The sequence below is a fragment of the Mustelus asterias genome, chromosome 11 (genome assembly GCF_964213995.1).
Source record: "Mustelus asterias chromosome 11, sMusAst1.hap1.1, whole genome shotgun sequence".
Taxonomy (NCBI): Eukaryota; Metazoa; Chordata; class Chondrichthyes; order Carcharhiniformes; family Triakidae; genus Mustelus; species Mustelus asterias.
In genome coordinates this window covers 68,711,791-68,719,508 of record NC_135811.1, presented here as the reverse complement: position 1 = coordinate 68,719,508, position 7,718 = coordinate 68,711,791, and positions in this window count along the sequence as shown.

The following is a 7,718-nucleotide window of genomic DNA, read 5'->3' as shown; positions in this document are numbered from 1 at the left end:
TTGGAGAAAGCAGTTATTGACAGTGAAGTGAAGTCTCTAATGGCAGCATTAGCAGCTCCCTTGTCTCATGTCTGTGACATATTTATCAATCACTCCTTAGCTCCAACTTATCACTCACTTTCTATTCTGCATCAGCCCTCTCTCCCAGTATAGAGTTAATCACATTTCTACCCCTCTTCACTTCTGTAGAAGGATCATATGGACTTGAAACATTGGCCGGAATTTTACCGGCATGCCCGCCCCCATTCCAGGGACGGGCAAGGCTCGGAGAATGGCATTTTCTGTTGGTCTTGGGCAGGATTGTACGAACCTCGGGCGGTCGTGCCGGTAAAATTCCACCTATTAACTCTGTTTCTCTCTCCACTGATACTGTCAGACTTGCTGAGCTTATCCAGCATTTTCTGTTTTTATTTCAAATTTCCAGCATCCACGGTTTTCACGGTAACATACCAAAAATTCAAGAGAGTCAGGGAGCAGAGGTGTGTAAGATGGCCATTACTAAGGAGAAGTTGCTAGGGAAACTGAAAGGTCTGAAGGTGAATAAATCACCTGGACCAGATGGACTACACCCCAGAGTTCTGAAGGAAATAGCTGAAGGGATAGTGGAAGCATTAGTGGTGATCTTTCAGGAATCACTGGAGTCAGAGAGGGTCCCAGAGGTCTGGAAAATCGATATTGTGACATCCCTGTTTAAGAAGGGAGGGAGACAAAAGACAGGAAATCACAGGCCTTGCACAGGCAAGGTTCAAGCCTGACTTCGGCCATTGGTAAGATTTGAGAGTCCATTATTAAGGATGAGATTTCAGAATACTTGGTAAAATAGGGCAAAATCAGCATGGTTTCATTAAGGGGAGGTCATGCCTGACGAAACTGTTAGAATTCTTTTAAGAGGGAACAAGCAGGTTAGATGAGGGAGAGCCAGTGGATGGTATCTACTTGGATTTCCAGAAGGCCTTTGACAAGGTGCCGCACAGGAGGCTGCTGGGTAAGATAAGAGCCCATGGTTTCGAGGCAAGGTATTAGCATGGGTAGAGGATTAGCTGACTGGCAGAAGGCAGAGAGTGAGGATAAAAGGGCCCTTTTCAGGATTGCAACCGGTGACTAGTGAAGTTCCGCAGGGTCAGTGTTGGCACCATAACTTTTCACAATGATCTAGGTGAAGGAATTGAGAGCATTATGGCTAAATTTGCAGATGATACAAAAATAGTTGGAGGGACAAGTAGTATTGATGAAGCAGGGGGGCTGCAGAAGGATTTGGACAGTTAGGAGAATGGACAAAGAGGTGGCAGATGGAATACAACATGGGAATGTGTGAGGTTATGCACTTAGGTAGGAAGAATAGAGGTGCACACTATTTTCTTATTGGGGAGAGAATTCACACGTCGGAGGCACAAAGGGTCTTGGGAGTCCGAATTCAGGATTCTCTTAAGATTAACTTGCAGGTTGAGTTGGTAGTTAGGAAGGTAAATGCAATATTAACATTCATCTCGAGAGAACTAGAATACAAAAGCAGGGAAGTACTGCTGAGGTTTTATAAGGCTCTGGTCAGACCACGTTTGGAGTATTATGAGCAATTTTGGGCCCCATATCTAAGGAAGGATGTGTTGGCCTTGGATAGGGTCCACAGGGGGTTCATGCAAATGATCCCAGGAATGAAAAGTTGAAGTATGAGGAGCGTTTGAAGACTCAGGGTCTGTACTTGATGGAGTTTAGAAAGGTGAGGGCAATCTCATTGAAACGTACAGAATATTGAAAGGCCTGGATAGAGTGGGCATGGGAAAGATGTTTTAGTAAGAGAGACTCGGATCTGAGGGCACAGCCTCAGAGTAAAGGGACAACCTTTTAGAACTGTGATGTGGAGGAATATCTTCAGCCAGTGGATGGTGAATCAGTGGAATTCATTGCCACAGAATGCTTTAGAGGCCAGGTCATTGAGTGTATTTAAGACAGAGATAGAAAGGCTCCTGATTGGTAAGGGAATCAAAAGGTTATGGGGAAAAGGCGGGAGAATGGGGCTGAGAAATTTAACAGGCATGATTGAATGGCGGAGCAGACTCGATGGACTCGATTTCAAGAAGAAATTAGATATAGCTCTAGGGGCGAAAGGGATCAAGGAATATGGGAGGAAGGAGGGATCAAGCTATTGAATTTGATGATCAGCCATGATCAAGATAAATGGCAGACCAGGCTCGAAGGGCCGAATGGCCTACTTCTGCTTCTAGTTTCTATGTTTCTATGATGGACCGAATGACCCAATTCTGCTCCTATAGCTATGGTCTTAAGGTATTTTGTTTTTATTCCTAGAAAGGGAAAGTTGGGTGCGTCTGCAAGGCATGTATTATATCAGCATAGGCTGAGAAAGTAGAGTGAAGGTGTTGGTGATGGAAGTGATTCTCCAGCTGGATGCAGCTTTCCTCACTTGGTAGCTCACTAAAGTGCTTCGTGCACTGACTCCAGGAGCAATGTCCTTGCTTTTGCCGTCAGAAGGAACCTCCCTGTCACTGTTTCTGCAAAACATTGTTTGCTCTGTGAATCCTTCATAACGCTGCACCGAACGTTTGACTCCCAGATTTCCCGATTGGGTACTGGAGGGTGAAGCATAAAGCCACAGCCAAAATCACATCAACACTATGACTGGCATCAATATTAGACACCTGGCCTCCTATAGGGGCTGGTTTTAACTATCATCTAGGCCATGAAGTTTGGAACACCTAGATAACAAAGACACCTATGTCAGACTCCTATTTATTGACTACAGCTCAGCCTTCAACACCATTATTCCCACGAAACTCATCTCCAAACTCCGTGGCCTGGGCCTCGGCTCCTCCCTCTGCGACTGGATCCTGAACTGCCTAACCCACAGACCACAATCTGTAAGGATAGGCAACAACACCTTCTCCATGATCATCCTCAACATCGGTGCCCCACAAGGCTGTGTTCGCAGCCCCCTACTATACTCCTTATACACCTATGACTGTGTGGCCAAATTCCCCTCCAATTCAATTTTCAAATTTGCTGACGACACCACCCTAGGGTCAGATCTCAAACAATGACGAGACAGAGTACAGGAATGAGATGAGAATCTGGTGAACTGGTGTGGCAACAATAATCTCTCCCTCAATGTTAACAAAATGAAAGAGTTTGTCACCAACTTCAGGAAGCATAAAGGAGAACATGCCCCTGTCTACACCAACAGAGACGAAGTAGAAATGGTCGAAAGCTTCAAATTTTTAGGTGTCCAGATCGCCAACAGCCTATCCTGGTCCCCCCATGCCAACATTATAATTAAGAAAACCCACCAGCACCTCTACTTTCTCAGAAGACTAGGGAAATTTGGCATGTCAGCTATGACTCTCACCAACTTTTGCAGATGCACCATAGAAAGCATTCTTTCTGGTTGTATCACAGCTTGGTATGGCTCCTGCTCTGCCCAAGACTGCAAGAAATGACAAAAGGTCGTGAATGTAGCCCAATTCATCACGCAAACCAGCCTCCCATTGATTGTCTATACTTCCTGCTGCCTCGGCAAAGCAGACAGCATAATTAAGGACCCCACTCACCCCGGACATATACTCTTCCACCTTATTCCATCGGAAAAAAGAGACAAAAGTCTGAGGACACGCACCAACTGACTCAAGAACAGCTTCTTTTCTGCTGCCATCAGACTTTTGAATGGACCTACCTTGCATTAAGTTGATCTTTCTCTACACCCTAGCTATGACTGTAACATTCTGCACTCTCTCGTTTCCTTCTCTACGAACGTTATGCTTTGTCTGTACAGCGCGCAAGAAACAATACTTTTCACTGTATACTAATACATGTGATAATAATGAATCAAATCAAATCAAATCTCAGCCATCATTGAAGGTCTTTCAGCAGTGAAGCAACATTTACTGGCTGATTTTTAAAATTCATTCGTGGGACATGGGCGTCGCTGGCGAGGCCAGCATTTATTACCCATCCCCAGCTGCCCTTGAGACGGTGGTGGTGAGCCGCCGCCTTGAATCGCTGCAGTCCATGTGCTGTGCTTTGACCCACAATGCTGTTAGGGAGGGAATTCCAGATTTTGACCCAGCGACTGCAAAGGAATGGTGATATATTTCCAAATCAGGAGGGGAACTTGCAGGTGGTGATGTTTCCATGTATCTGCTGCCTTTGTCCTTCGAGATGGAAGTAGTCGTGGGTTTGGAAGGTGCTGTCTAAGGATCTTTGGTGAATTGCTGCAGTGCATCTTGTAGATACTACACACTGCTGCTACTGAGCGTCGGTGGTGGAGGGAGTGGATGTTTGTAGATGTAGTGTCAGTCAAGAGGGCTGCTTTGTCCTGGATGGTGTCAAGCTTCTTGAGTGTTGTTGGAGCTGCACCAATCCAGGCAAGTGGGGAGTATTCCATCACACTCCTGACCTGTGCCTTGTGGATGGTGGATGGGCTCTGAGGAGTTAGGAGGTGAGTGATTCGCCGCAGCATTCCCAGCCTCTGACCTGCTCTTGTAGCCACTGTGTTTATGTGGTGAGTCCAGCTGTTTCTGGTCAATGGTAACCCCAAGGATGTTGACAGTGGGAGACTCGGTGATGGTAGCACCACTGAATGTCAAGGGGCGGTGGCTGGAGTGTCTCTTATTGGTGATGGTCATTGCCTGACATTTGTGTGGCACGAATGTTACTTACCACTTGTCAGCCCAAGCCTGGATATTGTCCAGATCTGGTTGCATTTGAACATGGACTGCTTCAGTATCTGAGGAGTCGCGAATGGTGCTGAACATTGTGTAATCATCGGCGAAGATTCCTACTTCTGACCTTATGACAGAGGGAAGCAGCTGAAGATTGTTGGCCCTGAGGAGCTCCTGCAGAGATGTCCTGGAGCTGAAATGACTGACCCTCCAGAACCACAACTATTTTCCTACATACCAGGTATGACTCCAACCAGCGGAGAGTTTTCCCCCGATACCCATTAATTCCAGTTTGGCTGGGGCTCCTTGATGCCGCACTCGGTCAAATGATGTCAAAGGCTGTCACTCTCACCTCACCTCTGGAATTCAGCTCTTTTGTCCATGTTTGGACCAAGGCTGTAATGAGGTCAGGAGCTGAGTGACCCTGGCGAAACCCAAACTGGGCGTCACTGAGCAGGTTATTGCTGAGCAGGTGCTGCTTGATAGCACTGTTGGTGACCCCTTCCATCACTTTACTGATGACCGAGAGTAGACAGATTGGGCGGTAATTGGTCAAGTTGGATTTGTCCTGCTTTTTGTGTACAGGACATACCTGGGCAATTTTCCACATTGTTGGGTAGATGCCAGTGTTGTAACTGTACTGGAAGAGCTTGGCTAGGGGAGAGGCAAGTTCTGGAGCACAAGTCTTCAGTACTATTGCCGGAATGTTATCACGGCCCACTGCCTTTGCTGAATCCAGTGCTTTCAACCATTTCTTGATATCATGTAGAGTGAATCAAATTGGCTGGAGACTGGCATCTGAGATGCTGGGGACCACTGGAGGAGGCCGAGATGGATCATCCACTCAGCACTTCTGGCAGAAGATTGCTGCGAATGCTTATCTCCCTTCTGTTCCACTAGCACAAGAAGGGGGTCTGTGAGGGCGAGGGCAGGCTCTTCTAGTTTTTGCTGTAGCTGGCAACACATCTTGTTCTTCTGCGGTGAGCTGCTTAAACTTCTCCAAGCGTTCTTTATCTTCAGATTTATGGTGAGACTGATCTGTCCTTTACCCCGCTGCTTGGTGTGGCATGCTTTTGCTCAGTGACCTTCTTTCCTGCAGTGGTGGCATTTTCCTGGTAACCTCCCTTTGCGGGGCCCGTCCGAATCCTTCGGTATCCCTCCTGCTTGCAGGACGCAGACTTTGGCCCCCGTGTCCCAATCTATTTGGTTCATTGATCCACCAACACCCTGAATGTTGTTCCGACTTTGTCCCAGTCTGGCAAGTGTATTTTACCATCTTCGCCAATTTGGCTTTAGGTTGGTGACAAATGCCACTTTCCTGGGTCCAAAAGTACTGGCATCTATTTCCTCGGGTCCGTCATTGTCTATTCCCGAGTGTTCCGTCCACACAGCCCTAAACCATTCGTCATATTCCCAGACCTCTCCTGTACCTCTCTGTTGACAGGCTGCTATTTTCCCCAGTCTGTTTTGGGGGGGCTGAATACCTGTAGTCCCATCCTGCATCCAGTCATTGTTCATTTCCATCCAGAGCTGTTTTCACCTCTCATTGTAGTCGCTTGATTGCTTGTCCGGGCACCATTATGGTTATAATCTGAACACTGTCCCTCGGATGGAGTTGTAGTTAGCTTTGAGACGGTTTAATTGATCCCAGGTCTTCATGCCCCCTTTCTTAGGGTTCTTTAGACTACTTATCAATTTTCTCCGGGTTTGCCCCTGATGCAGTAGGTGGTAAGCAAACTGGCTTTCACTAATGGCTTTGCCACCTGCTGTAGTTGCCCCGGGCTTGAACTTGACCCATTTTTTCTTTAACGGTGCGAGTCTTTTGTCAAAAGTCCTTCTGCAGTGTTGCTGCCCTCAGTAGAGTCGCTAGAGGACCCTGAGTCTGCTTCTGAGGCAGTCTCACGCCCCTGCGCATCTCATTGTTCCCTTCCCATCTGCTGCATGCTAGGGTCGGCTAGCCTGCTCCCAATACATACTCCCTTAGACGGTGTTGGTTCTTTACAAGATAGCTTTTTAAATCTCGGTTCTCAGCTTTAAGGATTTTGTTTTCGGTCTTAAATTCCTTAAGTTCCACTTGTAACTTTTCTAACTCCTGCTTTTTATTTTCCAACTGTTCATATACCACTTTAGTTGGTTCTTTGCATTGGTCAGATTGCAGTCATGTTGGGAATTCTTAATGATTTTGTTCTGTTGTCGGATCTGGCCCATGATGGCTAAGGACTATCTTATGTGTTCCTTATCCTTCATATGGGTCGTCTTTCTCCAGCCCTCTTTATCTCATCCAAGGACCACTGTTCCTTGGAGGTGCCATACTTCTGTTCAATCTCAGTACAGGTTTTGGGCAAATCAAATTGCCATTCTATATAGAGTCATAGAGGATTACAGCATGGAAACAATCCCTTCGGCCCAACTTGTCCATGCCCTTTTTTTAAAAAAACCCCTAAGCTAATCCCAATTGCCCGCATTTGGCCCATATCCTTCTATACTCATCATACCCATGTAACTATCTAAATGCTTTTTAAAAGATAAAATTGTACCCGCCTCTACTACTACCTCTGGCAGCTTGTTCCAGACACTCACCACCCTCTGTGTGAAGAAATTGCCTCTCTGGACACTTTTGTATCTCTCCCCTCTCACCTTAAACCTATGCCGTCTAGTTTTAGACTCCCCTACCTTTGGGAAAAGATATTGACTATCTACCTTGTCTATGCCCCTCATTATTTTATAGACCTCTGTAAGATCACCTCTCAGCCTCCTACGCTCCAGAGAAAAAAGTCCCAGTCTATTCAGCCTCTCCATATGACTCAATCCATCAAGTCCCGGTAGCATCCTAGTAAATCTTTTCTGTACTCTTTCTAATATCCTTTCTATAATAGGCTGAGCAGAATTGCACATAGTATTCCAAGTGTGGCCTTACCAATGTCTTGTACAACTTCAACAAGACGTCCCAACTCCTGTATTCAATGTTCTGACCGATGAAACCAAGCATGCCGAATGCCGCCTTCACCACTCTGTCCACCTGTGACTCCACTTTCAAGGAGCTATGAA